The sequence below is a fragment of the Lynx canadensis genome, chromosome B1 (assembly GCF_007474595.2).
Source record: "Lynx canadensis isolate LIC74 chromosome B1, mLynCan4.pri.v2, whole genome shotgun sequence".
NCBI lineage: Eukaryota > Metazoa > Chordata > Mammalia > Carnivora > Felidae > Lynx > Lynx canadensis.
In genome coordinates, this window is record NC_044306.2 from 198,310,359 (window position 1) to 198,323,579 (window position 13,221).

Consider the following 13,221-nt stretch of genomic DNA (forward strand, 5'->3'; position numbering starts at 1 on the left):
CCATGCACGCGCAGAGGTATGCATGCACACATGCCCACACTTCTTTTGTTAACAGAGTCTTTATTTTCTGTTTTCAGTATCTTAAGACCGTCCCCCCTTCTCCATGTTCTTACATAACATCACCATGGACTCAACCACCTCATGTTCAAGGTTAAGTCTATTCACAAAGGAAGAAAACCAGCGATTCATGAGCATACACTAGACATTGGACACTTGAGAAGAAATGTTTTTCTGACGTTGTGGCTTTCTGAAGGTGACGCAGCCAGTACGTGGCAGAAATAGAATTTGACCCCCCAGCTGATTTTAAAACACTCACGGTATTTTCCCACTATTGTACAGAATCTGCATGAAATGATAAATGTGGTTCAGACCTACTATATTCAAGGCAATTGTAGCAGATGGTTTCCTTATATCTTGGATCATATTTCCCCTGTGTTTGAAAAGCTCCCAGGTGTTCTAAGTATGTACGAATGGTGAGGTGAGGTTGAGTTTCCAATGACGGCCTTGACCTCAGGGTAAAACCGATTCAACCCGGGAGCGGCAAGACCTATACAATTTACAAAGAATTTATTTTTGGGATTCGAAAATATTTTTTGGCCAGCGTTAATCTTAATCTGATGTTTGTTCAGGTGGAGAAACGAAAGTTAAACACACACACACACGCACACACACACACACACACACACTAGGCAGATTCTCGAAGCTTCCTGATTCAGACAACATGAAGTCACAGCTGACTGCCCAGCCCACGCACTGCAGGGATTACAGGGTGTGACGGCAAAGTGGCTTTTTGAGAAATGAGTTGCTGCATATTTCATTTTTTTCCCCCCAATATTGCCATCCTGCCAGGAGCTGCTATAAAAATGTCCTGAGTCCTCAAACGGGAGGGGCGGATTTTCCAAACAGCCGCCAAGTGCTATGGAAGCTTCCGAGCTTGTGTGTTGCCCATTTGGGCTGTTGGCAAAGATACAGCAGCATAGACCAAAGTATTTATTAAGGGCCCAGCTGTCCTGGCTACCACACAAGATGCTGTGCAAACAACCAGAACAGGAGCAGCCCTGCTCTTGAGGCTCAGATGGATAGGAGCTGACAGTTTCAGGCTGAGGGTCCAGGTAGCACGTGGGTAGGTGTGGGCAACACGATAAGGCTTCCAGTGTGTGTTCTCCTCCCCTTAACCCAAAGTACGCCCTGCACGACAGTCAGGGCCAGAAAGCTCTTCTGCTTTGACACTAGAGTTCATGAGGCCCCCTGGAGGTTCCACAACTTGTCAGTAGCAGAGAAAACCCAAACCCAGATCTTTGGAGTACTTCAGCACCTGTTCTTTCTATCCCACCCCGCCGCCTTGACCACAAACGTTGAACTTGAGCTTTTTATATCAACATGCATCTAAGATGCAAATCTTGCAATGGCAGAATTTCAAATATCAAAGTTACCAGCAGCCTGAGTATAACACTCTTTTATTTTTTTTTAATTTATTTATTAGGGACCTGAGCTTCCCTGAAATGTCCAATGCGTCCTCAGCATAGTACATTCTTGGCAAATTGTCCCTAAAACCCAAGGCGGGGGGGGGGGGGGGGGCTGCTGACAGTTCCAATGCACATTATTTGCATATGAATTAAGAATAGCGGGGGACTAGATCTCTCACTTTGGTTCCCTTTTTCAGACTCAAACTTCTCATTACCCCACCTTGCTTCTGTCCGGGCAGCCTGAAGTATTCATTGCCCTCTGAAATAGGCAAAGGCCTGGGAAGAGGCCTGGGAAGAGAGAATCCCTGGGAAAAATGAAGTTGTTAAGACACTGGAAACAGAGGGGGAGACACGAGGAAGTCAGGCTGAGGGTCTCACTTCAGGAACTGGCTTCATGCCCGCCTTCCCCCCCCCACCCAGAGTTGTGCAAATCAAAGATAAAGAGTCTCAACACAGTCACCTCTCATACAACAGGGCCATGAATGAATCTTAACCAGACACAACTTTGCAAGCTCTAACCGAAGCAGGGGAGAATACCACAGGCAGGCATGTCAGGAAATGAGGATTCATAGTCTGGGGGGCAAGATGTAAAACTCTGGAACGACTAAAATTAGACCTGCGGAGCATTGATACATGTTGAATTGAAATTGACTTTTTGTCATCCTTCATGGAGATGAGCTGAACTAAAATGAAATACCCCTGAAACTTCTCTTTCTGGCTCTTTTACTTACAAAGTAAAAAAAAAAAAAAAAACAAAAAGTCTCACACAAACACACATGCGCATTCATTCTTTTTAAATAGGTCAACGAGATGAATAAAATGATGTCATTTATTTCTTTACTTATTTATTCATTCATGTATTTATTTTAAAGGTTATTTATTTATTTTGAGAGAGTGAAAGTGGAAGCCAGGGAGGGGCAGAGAGAAAGGGAGGAGAGAGAGAATCCCAAGCAGGCTCCATGCTGTCAGCTCAGAGCCTGACACGGGGTCCAAACCCACCAACTGTGAGATCATGACCTCGAGCCGAAATCAAGAGTTGGACACTTAACCGACTGAGCTACCCAAGAGCCCTTGTTACTTACTTTTTAATCAATAAATTGCTCTTTATTTATTTTGAGTCACGAAGGTAATACAACAAGATTCATTTGACACAGTATCCCGACTTCAAGGAACTCTTGATCTAGCTAGCCAAGTTCACAGGCACATAGTCATTAAAACACAACATAGAAGGGAATATAATAGATTTACCTGAAAAAATATCATGGGGCTGAAGAGTAGATCCTTTAACAGCTGGTAAGGGAATGCTGACCAAGGAAGACTTCCTGAAGGTGGTGACATCTCACAAGTAGAAATTTAGGAAATATCATTCCAGGAAGAAGACCTTGTGGGATAACTACATAGTCATATCGAAGCATGAAAGAGAGAAAGACCCAGCAGAAATCAAGAGGGATGAAAAGACCCACATCCAAGCCAAAGTAGGGTTTCTGGAAAACAAAGGATTGACGGGAAAAATACAGAAAGATTGGTATTTCTTCAAATCCCTTAGAACCTGCCTGCTATGGACCATATGTTTGTGTCCTCCAAATGTCAATATGTTAAAGCCCTACACCCCCAAGTCATAGTGTTTGGAGATATGGCTTCTGGGCTTTTAGGAGGTGATTAGGTCATGAGAGTGAACGGTCTATATAAAGGACTAGTGTCCGGAGAAGAAGAGACATAGAGAGGAGATCTGTTTCCCGCATCTGAGGAGGTAGCAAAAACATGGCCATCTATTTACTAAGAGGAAGGACCTCACCAAGAGCCCAACCATGCTGGTACCCTAATGTGCTGTTTCCAGCCTCCAGGACTGTGAGGTATAGGTATTTGTTTATCTCACCCAGTCTGTGGTATTTCTCTTGTGGTAGTCCAAGCTGACTAGCATTCACATTCAGGACGCTGGGAATTTTTGGCAGGGAGGAGAACTTGTGTCTTTCTCCAGAATCCCTAAGCTACATGTGGCAAATAAAAGTATTTTATGCAGAATAAATTCCAAGAGAAAGATAGAAAATAATAATAATAATGGTAACAATTATAATGATGATGATGTAGGGGCACCTGGGTGGCGCAGTCGGTTAAGCGTCCGACTTCAGCCAGGTCACGATCTCGCGGTCTGTGAGTTCGAGCCCCGCGTTAGGCTCTGGGCTGATGGCTCAGAGCCTGGAGCCTGTTTCCGATTCTGTGTCTCCCTCTCTCTCTGCCCCTCCCCCATTCATGCTCTGTCTCTCTCTGTCCCAAAAATAAATAAACGTTGAAAAAAAAAAAAAAACTTTATAATGATGATGATGTAGTTCCTTGACCAATATCAGTCAGCTTTGGGGGTTGGAAATACCATATTATTTATTAATGAATTTCTAAATTCAGCACAAACGATGGGCAACATGGTCAAAGTGTTGCTGAAATCAATACACCCAGTTATTGCTGATAGTGTCAATTGTCAAACTGTTTTGGAAAAAAATATGGAAGTGCATCGTGAAGAAAGACCTATGGAGTCATATCCCTCAAAGTAGCAGCCCCATTTCTGAGGATTTAAATAAAGAGAATTATCTAAAAGCCAAAAGCATGTGTGTGTATATATATATATATATGTGTATATATGTGTGTATATATATATATATACATATATATATATACACATATATATATATTTAAAAGTGTTTATTATAGCATCACTATAATAGCCAGAAAAAATACAGAAGCTTCCAACAATAACAGAATTACAAGTACACCGTAGCATACTGACCAACTATAACATAAGGCACTGATTAAACTATGGAGGGGCGACTGGGTGGCTCAGAAGGTTATTCATTGGACTCTTGACTTTGGCTCAGGTCATGATCTCACAATTCATGAGATCGAACCCCTGTGGGACTCTGCTGACAGCACAGAGCCTGCTTGGGATTCTCTCTCTCCCCCTCTCTCTGTCCCTTTTTCGCTGGCACACACTCTCTCTCAAAATAAATAAACAAAACACAATTTTTCAAAAAATATCTATAGAAACATGAAAAGTTGAGTTAATATGATGTTTAAACACACACACACATATGTGTAGATAATTATTCCTGCTCTTTAAAATTATATGTGTGTAACAATACAAATTAAAAGGGAACAAAGACAAATGAGCATTACACATTGTGTTTGGAAGGCAGAATTTTTCTCATTATATTTAGAGTTGCATTAATGTTTTTATAATGATGTTTGTGTAAAAAATAGCATTTAAAATGGCTATCATTTATTAAATGCCTATATTATGCTAAGCACTGCACGTGCTTTATCTTTTTTTTAAATTCCCATCCTATAAGGTCGGGATGGTTATGATCCATTTTTTAATTAAATTTTAATTTTTTTAAATTGATACATATATATACTTTTATAAGATAAAGTTTCATGATGAACTGTATTAAAAATAAAAGCAATCTCCTGTCCCTTGAACTCCACTTCCTTTTAATATCGTCTGCAGTTTTTTTTTCCTTATGACTCACTCACATTTTCAAATCACACGACAATATTTTAAAATTAAAAAAAATAATCTCAGCTTTACCTTAACTCTAGAGAACAAACTGACAACTACGGGGGTCGGGAGATGAGGGGGGGTTGGGGAAGGGTTGGGGATGGGGGAAGAACAGGGTGGAGTTTAAAGAGCACACTTACCATGATGGAAAAAATTAATAGAAAATAGAAAAATCAATCAATCAGGACCAGGCCCAAAGATAGATAGATAAAATAAAATAAAATAAAATAAAATAAAATAAAATAAAACAAAATTTCAGCTTTAGATATTATTTATCTATTAGGATTCAGCCATTCTTTCAAATTGCATCTTTGAATAAATAAGAAAATTGACGAACTCTGAGCAAAGGCTCATCAGGAAAAAAAAAAAAAGAAAACACAAAGTACCAACATTAAGGATCAAAAAGGGGAATATCATGCCTATTTTTTAGATATTAAAATTTTAATAAGACAATATTATGAGCAACTATATGGCAATGTTCCTGAATGTCTCGAGAAATTGGACAAATTCATTGAAAAACAAAATTTACTGAAAACTGATGGAGAAAGAAATAGAAAATGCCAAATAGCATTTTATCCATTAAGGCATTAAATTCTTAATAGAACGCTGCCACAAAGAAACTCCAGGCTTGGGCGACATTGCTAGTGGAGTCTATCTAGCACTTTTGGAAGACATAATACCGGGATTCCTCACCTTTCCAGTTTCTTGGGGTTTGTTAAATTTTTAAAAAAAATTTTCCTGACAGACTCCCCACATGCTACCCTGCATCTCATCATTTGCTTTAGCAAATCTGAAACATCCACCAAACTATATGTACAAGAAAAAAATTGTAGAAAGTTTATTCCTGATAGCTAAGAAGTAAAATCCATCCAAAGTTCTATCAAAAGCAGGATAAACACATTTTGCTATATATTCATACGTTGGAATACTACCCGGCAGCGAAAAGAGCTATTGATACGTGGAATAATGCAGATGAATTTTAAAAACTGTATACTGAGCCAAAGACACCAGACAAATAAATACGTGGTGTGTGATACCATTTATGTGCAATTTAAGAACAACAAAATTGCAATTTACGGAAATAGGAGTCGGAAGAGTCCATTACCCTCTAGGGACTAGAATGAAGAACCTTTTGGGAGAACGGAGATGTTCTTCTATACCTGGATCTGTATGGTGGTTGCGTCGGTGTGAACACACATGACATTTATCAACCCGCACACGTAATGTATCTGCGTATTACTGAACGTACATTAACCTCAACTTCAACAAAAGCATTTCAGATGCGCCTGGGTGGCTCATCCGGTTCAGCATCGACTTCGACTCAGGTCACGATCTCACGGCTCCTGGGCCCGAGCTCCGCGTCGGGCTCTGTGCTGACAGCTCGGAGCCTGGAGCCCGCGTCCGATTCTGGGGCTGCCCCTCTCCCGCTCACGCTGTCTCTCTCTCTCTCTCCTTCAAAAAGAAGGAAACATTAAAAAATTAAAATAGATTAATTAATTAACTAAACAAAAGCGTTCCATAATAAGAATGATAAAGTTCCTAGAAGACTAGCCACTCAATGCAGATCATGTGGCTACATGTAGAGAGTAAAGCAGAGCTCTGGTGGGGAAAACAGATATGGGCCGTAGCAATGAAAATAAGATGCCACCTCATGCCTGTCAGAGTGGATACAATGAACAAATCAGGAGACCATAGACGTTGGCAGGGATGTGGAGAAATGGGAACCCTCTTGCACTGTTGGTGGGAAAGCAAACTGGTGCAGCCGCTCTGGAAAACAGTGTGGAGGTGCCTCAAAAAATTAAAATAGATCTACCCTGTGACCCAGCAATAACACTGCTAGGAATTTATCCAAGGGATACAGGAGTGCTGATGCATAGGGGCTACTTGTACCCCAATGTTTATAGCAGCACTCTCAACAATAGCCAAATTATGGAAAGAGCCTAAAATGTCCATCAACTGATGAATGGATAAAGAAATTGTGGTTTATATTCACAGTGGAATGCTACGTGGCAATGAGAAAGAATGAAATCTGGCCTTTTCTAGCAACGTGGATGGAACTGGAGAGTGTGAAGTGAAATAGGTCCTACAGAGAAAGACAGATACTGTATGTTTTCACTCTTATGTGGATCCTGAGAAACTTAACAGAAGACCATGGGGGACTGGAAGGGGGAAACAAAAGAGAGGGAGGGAGCCAAACCATAAGAGACTCTTAAACACTGAGAACAAGCTGAGGGTTGATGGGGGGTGGGGGGTGGGAGGGAGGGGGGAGTGGGTGACGGGCATCGAGGAGGGCACCTGTTGGGATGAGCCCTGGGTGTTGTATGCAAACCAATTTGACAATTTGACAATACATTTCCTATTAAAACAAATAATAAACCATTCCAAATGCAAAGGGGGAATAAAAGAGAGGAGAACTCTGCCCAGCGATAAGGGACGATCTGCAAAAGTGACGTAATGGTGGAGCTAAGGTACAGATTCCTCGCCAGTTACAGGTTCCTGGGAAGGCGTTCCGGGTACAGAAGTCAGCCCTGTATCGTGGGGGATGAGGCAGTGGAGTGCCTTGAAAACGTACCCCCAGAGTTGGCTTCACCTGCCGCTAGTGGGGATGCCATGGCTGTAAGAAGCACCGGGCCAGGCTCGTGTTTCTGCGCCAAGAGGATTTGTGTGGCGCAGCAGAGAGAAAACCTTGAAAACTGTCAAGAAACGCCCGGGAGGACATCGCTACCGCCGAGAATGCGAACACCGTGCAGAGAATTCTGTGCGGAGAACACGGTGCGGAGAGATGCTGCCTGGAGAATCACTGGCCCGGGGGGAGCTGTGCGAGGAGCACGTGCTCTGATGTGGCCCATGAGGTCTCAGCTGTCGCGTGGTGTTTTGAAGGATCTGTTCTCAGGTGGCCCTCCAGGACAGGTGAAACCCCGGTCTGGCTTTGTTGCCCACCCGATAGCAACAGCAACGGGCTAGGTCACCGGAGCCAACACTCGCTGTACATGACAAACGCCTGAAATTAGAATTTCAACACTCATCAGAGAGCTGACAGTTAGTCCTGAGTAGCCCAGCCAAGTTCAAGCCAAGGCCTGGAACCCACGCAGGTGAGCCTACCTCTTGCGTTGCCTCTATCCCGGGCCAGGCTGCCACCTCGGGAGAGGCGACTGAGATGTCCGTCGGCAGTTTTGGTGACCTTGACAGGCGAGGAGGACCACAAGGTGGACGCCCGACAGGACATCGTTTACGCTGTGCCGGATGCCTATGAACCGTAACCTGGCTGTTGCCACAATTATGCAGTGAACAGAGGGGCTCAAAATTCAGCCCCTTGCAACAGTAATGCTTTGCTTGCTCTCAGTTCTGCAGGCTGCCTGGGACTGCTCTACTCCCGTCTGAGGTCGCCGGGCTCGCTTCCAGGGTGCAAAGTCTGGGCGTGCCTCGTACATCTGCTATCCTCCCTCCTTCCCCTGCTGCTGTCACCCTTCTCGTGGAGAAAGCCGGCGGCCCTCGCAGCAGCACGGGAACTCACCTGAGGCTGTGTGTTCTGTCGGCCAAAGGAAGTCACTGGCTGGAACCAGGGATGCATCCCTGAGGGCAGGGCGGTGGGAGGTGAAACTTTTCTGCACAGTATTCCAGTTGACCCTGAAACCACAATGTGAAAGACAATTTTTAAAAGCACACTTTGGGAGATAGTCTGGGAGAATATCTCCATGAGTCAGGGCGGAGAATCATTTCTGAAACATGATGCCAAAGAGGTCGGGGTGGGGGGTAGGGAGAGAGAAGTGATGGATAATACTACATTAAAACTAAGAATTTACGTTATACCACGAATGAGTGAAAGATACCACTAATGAGTGAAAACAGTAAGCTACAGGAAGGGAGGAAATTGTTGAACCACATAAGTGATGAAGGACAGTGTTGTTACGCTGGGAGACAGATGCGCACCGTCTCTCTCTGCCGGGCTGGGTTCCTACCCTGTGTCCGGAACTGCCCGACTGGGCTGGTGGACGTGCAGGGACACTTTGGACATCGTCACACAAGCTTCCATGTTACCTAGACTAATACTCACATTCTTGGGACCAGCAACAGAGTAGGCCAGCGAGCCTCTAGGTTGATTCGCAAAATCCGGGAGCTTCCCAGGTGTGAGCTCAAACTGGCCCCCATCCACGCGGGGCAGGGAGAGACCGAAGAAAGAGGAGGCCGCTCCAGGCTGGTAGGTGACAGGTGCAATCAGCAAGAAAAGTTACAGACGAGGCTTATCTTGAGTGGCAGCAAGAAGCGTGATCTTCGTGCCCCCTTGCCAAATTTTAAAAGTTTATTTTTTTTTAATGTTTTTATTTATTTTTGAGACAGAGAGAGACAGAGCATGAGCAGGGGAGGGGCAGAGAGAGAGGGAGACACAGAATCCGAAGCAGGCTCCAGGCTCCGAGCTGTCGGCACAGGGCCCGACGCGGGGCTCGAACTCACGAGCTGTGAGATCATGACCTGAGCTGAAGTCAGACGCCCAACCGACTGAGCCACCCAGGCGCCCCTAAAAGTTTATAAAGAGGCCTGAATTGGCTTCAGCCACACGCCCAGTGCAAGGCAAACAGAACACGCGTTCCAAGGACACAGGACGGGGTGAGGAGCCTCTGAACGCTCAGGTCCAGCCTGTGGGTCAACTGGCGGTCACGTCTTCCCCGTGACCTCCTGCAACAATACGATAGATGTTTATCTCTGACACCAGCTTACATACATTTTCTTGACATGGATTTATGGCTTCAAAAAAAAAAAAATCCATGTTCTTTTCTTTCCCCGTAACACGGATCCCTTCAACAAAAATCAGTTTCTCTGTGTCATTTTTCAATCAAAATGATAAACAGAAACATTGCTAATATGCCTGGTTCAATATAGATTTTTTTTTTTTTTTAGTGGAAAAATTTCCTGCCTCTTTTTTTTTTTTTTTTTTCCTCATGAGTTCAAGCCCTGTGTCGGGCTCTGTGCTGACAGCTCAGAGCCTGGTCTGGTTTCAGATTCTGTGTCTCCCTCTCTCTCTGACCCTCCCCCATTCATGCTCTGTCTCTCTCTGTCTCAAAAGTAAATAAACGTTAAAAAAACAACAACAAAAAAAACCCCACCTCATTCCTTTGCCATCTCTTCCTTCTCAGGAACTTTTCAATCATTTTCAATCATTTCAAAGCATTTTTTTTCCTTCTGGTATTTTTACAAAATCAAGGTTTTTTTCTTTTTTTTTGAGTTTGTTTTATCTATCATGGCCTAAATTTATCAAAATTTTATAAGCCCTCAAAGTCTACACGTAGCCACTGCTCCCAACAGCGAGTGTATGATTCTTTCTTAGCAAATCTATCTTTTAACTTAAAAATAATGATGTTTATTTTATTTATTTATTTTAATGTTTATTTATTTTTGAGAGAGAGAGAGAGCCAGCATGAGTTGGGGAGAGGCAGAGAGAAAAGGAGACACAGAATCTGAAGCAGGCTCCAGGCTCTGAGTGATCAGCACAGAGCAAAACACGGGGCTCAAACCCACGAACTGGGAGATCATGACCTGAGCCAAAGTCGGACGCTTAACTGAATGAGCCACTCAGGTGCCCCTTTTCTTAGTAAATGTTGATGGCAGATCTAAGATTCACTGGGACCTCATTACGTCCTCACTGGGATCTGAGATTCTTTGGGACCTTATTAATTATCTAAAAAAATCACCATTCAAATTAAAACTTCACCTATTTCTTGCTTTTGGATTTGAGGATTCCCACGGAAAACAGAAAGAGGGAAGATTTAAAGCACCACGGGCAAGGATTTCCTAACAGCCAGAATACTGGAGTATATGCTGGAGTATCTTGGCACCAAAGTGGCCACAATCCTACTTTTTTGGCACAATACTTTCTATTTAAAGCAAGCGCTGGGGCGCCTGGGTGGCTCAGTTGGTTAAGTGTCCAACTTTGGCTCAGGTCATGATCACACGGCTCGTGGGTTCCAGGGCCACGTCGGGCTCTGTGCTGACAGCTCAGAGCCTGGAGCCTGCTCCGGATTCTGTGTCTCCCTCTCTCTCTCTCTGCCCCTCCCCTGTTCATGCTCTGTCTCTCTCTGTCTCTCAAAAGTAAATAAACATTAAGAAATATTTTTAAAATATAAAAAAAATAAATAAATCAAGAACAAAAAATAATAATAATAAAGTATTATCAGCAGTTACTGATCCAATCAGGATTTCATTTGCTCTTGACAATTTCTAGCACAAAATAAGTGTATTCTGACCAAACTAAGTGTCATTCAGGTATTTGAAAACAGGCTTAGGACACACACTTCTCTCAATAGGCTTCAAACGAAGCATCCGAGAATTATGGGAAGAGGAACAGCAGGTCAGCTGGCCAGCCAGCAGCGTAGAGCTTCTGTTGAAAGTTCATCTATTTGTGCAGCAAATTATTTGCCATCCAGAAACGTGATAAGCATTGGGGTCACCAGGAGAAACCAAACAATTTTTTTCCTCCAGGCTCTCGTATGTCATCACCAGGTAATTATCACCGAACGTGCTATGTGCCATATTAGCCGCATGTAGGAAGATGGTCTACTCACCCAGTTGAGAGTGTCTGGAAATCTCTGAGCAGCTCATTTCAGAGAAGAATCGAAAGGCTGGCAGAAGTAAGGAAGGATGTAAGGGATGTAAGAAGTAAGGGATGGAGAGAGGAGGGGAAACAATGACAGACCCAGGAGAAATGGGAGCGCACAGCATAGAAGAGAAAGGTCGTGTGCAATGGGAAAACTCAAGCTACGTTAGGTTCCTGCAACTCAAATGAAATGTATGAGAGGGCTCACAAAGACGCTGTTGAGATAGATTGAGGCCAGATCTTAATGGATCTTGAAGGGTCTCTTCAGACCCTCAGATCTTACCCAGAGTGCAATGGGAGGTCTTAAATGATAATAGGACATAAAATCATAATATTGATCGCTGTGGATTGATGAACCTATCATTTTTCAGATTTTCTGTTCAGAATTCCCTTTGATGTCTAATGTTTTCAGACGATCATATATTTTTGATTAAAAAGTACTTTAAAAAAGGATTGCTTTCCTCAAAGAAACTTTATTGACTCCCTACCTGAAAAAACAGGTGATTTCCATATTTTTCCTACCTCTCCTCCTTCTTTCTGTTTTATTTATAGGTGAAACCTTGTCTGAGATTTTAGACTGGTAACCTTTCAAATGGTCGTTCTGCTTTTATACTAATTATCTCATCTTTCTGGAAGTAATGATATTTGCATTTCTTCCATAGCTGTCTATGAGAATTATTTAGGTGCTATTGTAAGTAGAGGTTCTTCCTTTTTTTTTTTTAATGTTTATTTTTGAGAGACAGAGTGCGAGTGGGGGAGGGGCAGAGAGAGAAGGAGACACAGAATCTGAAGCAGGATCCAGGCTCTGGGCTGTCAGCACAGAGCCCGACGCGGGGCTTGAACTTGTGAACGCGACATCATGACCTGAGCCTAAGTCAGATGCCTAACCGACTGAGCCACGCCCCACAGGCGCATGACTTCTTGACGAACTGTTGGCCTTGTACCTTATCTGTCGGGACCGTTGACCTGTGGGCTGTCCTTGTGGCAGATGATCTTGGTGTTTATTCCACACCCAAGTATATTGCTCTGTTGGCATTTCAAGGTCTTTATTTATTTTCTCTTAAGTTTATTTATTTATTTTGAGAGAGAGAGGGAGACGGAGAAGGGGAGGAGCAGAGAGAGGGAGAGACAGAATCCCAAGCAGAATCTTCACTATCAGCTAGGAGCCTGACATGGGGCTGAAACTCAAGAACTCGGGAGATCCCGACCTGAGCCGAAATCAAGAGTCGAAAGCTTCACCGACTGAGCCACGCAGGGTCCACTCTTTACTTTTTTCTCTACCCTTATTATCAGGTATTCTTTGAGGAGGTCATATCTGCTGCCCGGGAAGGGAAGGGTGGTATTCATCACTCCTGGGACATCACTCCTGGGACACAGATATTTCCCCAGTTTTTTGGCATCATCTTTTTTGAGAAATATAAAACTGGGTTGATCTTCCTTTTTTTTTTCTGGTAGGTAACATTTATTTATTTTTACACTTTTCGCAATGCTTTCTTTTGAATTGCAGTTCAAGGCTTCCTTTATATTTAGATATTTCAATTTTATGTCCTGGTGCTACATAAATTTTCTAATCTGAGGATGTAGTTTTCTTCGGTTCAGGGAATATTTCTCCTCCCCCT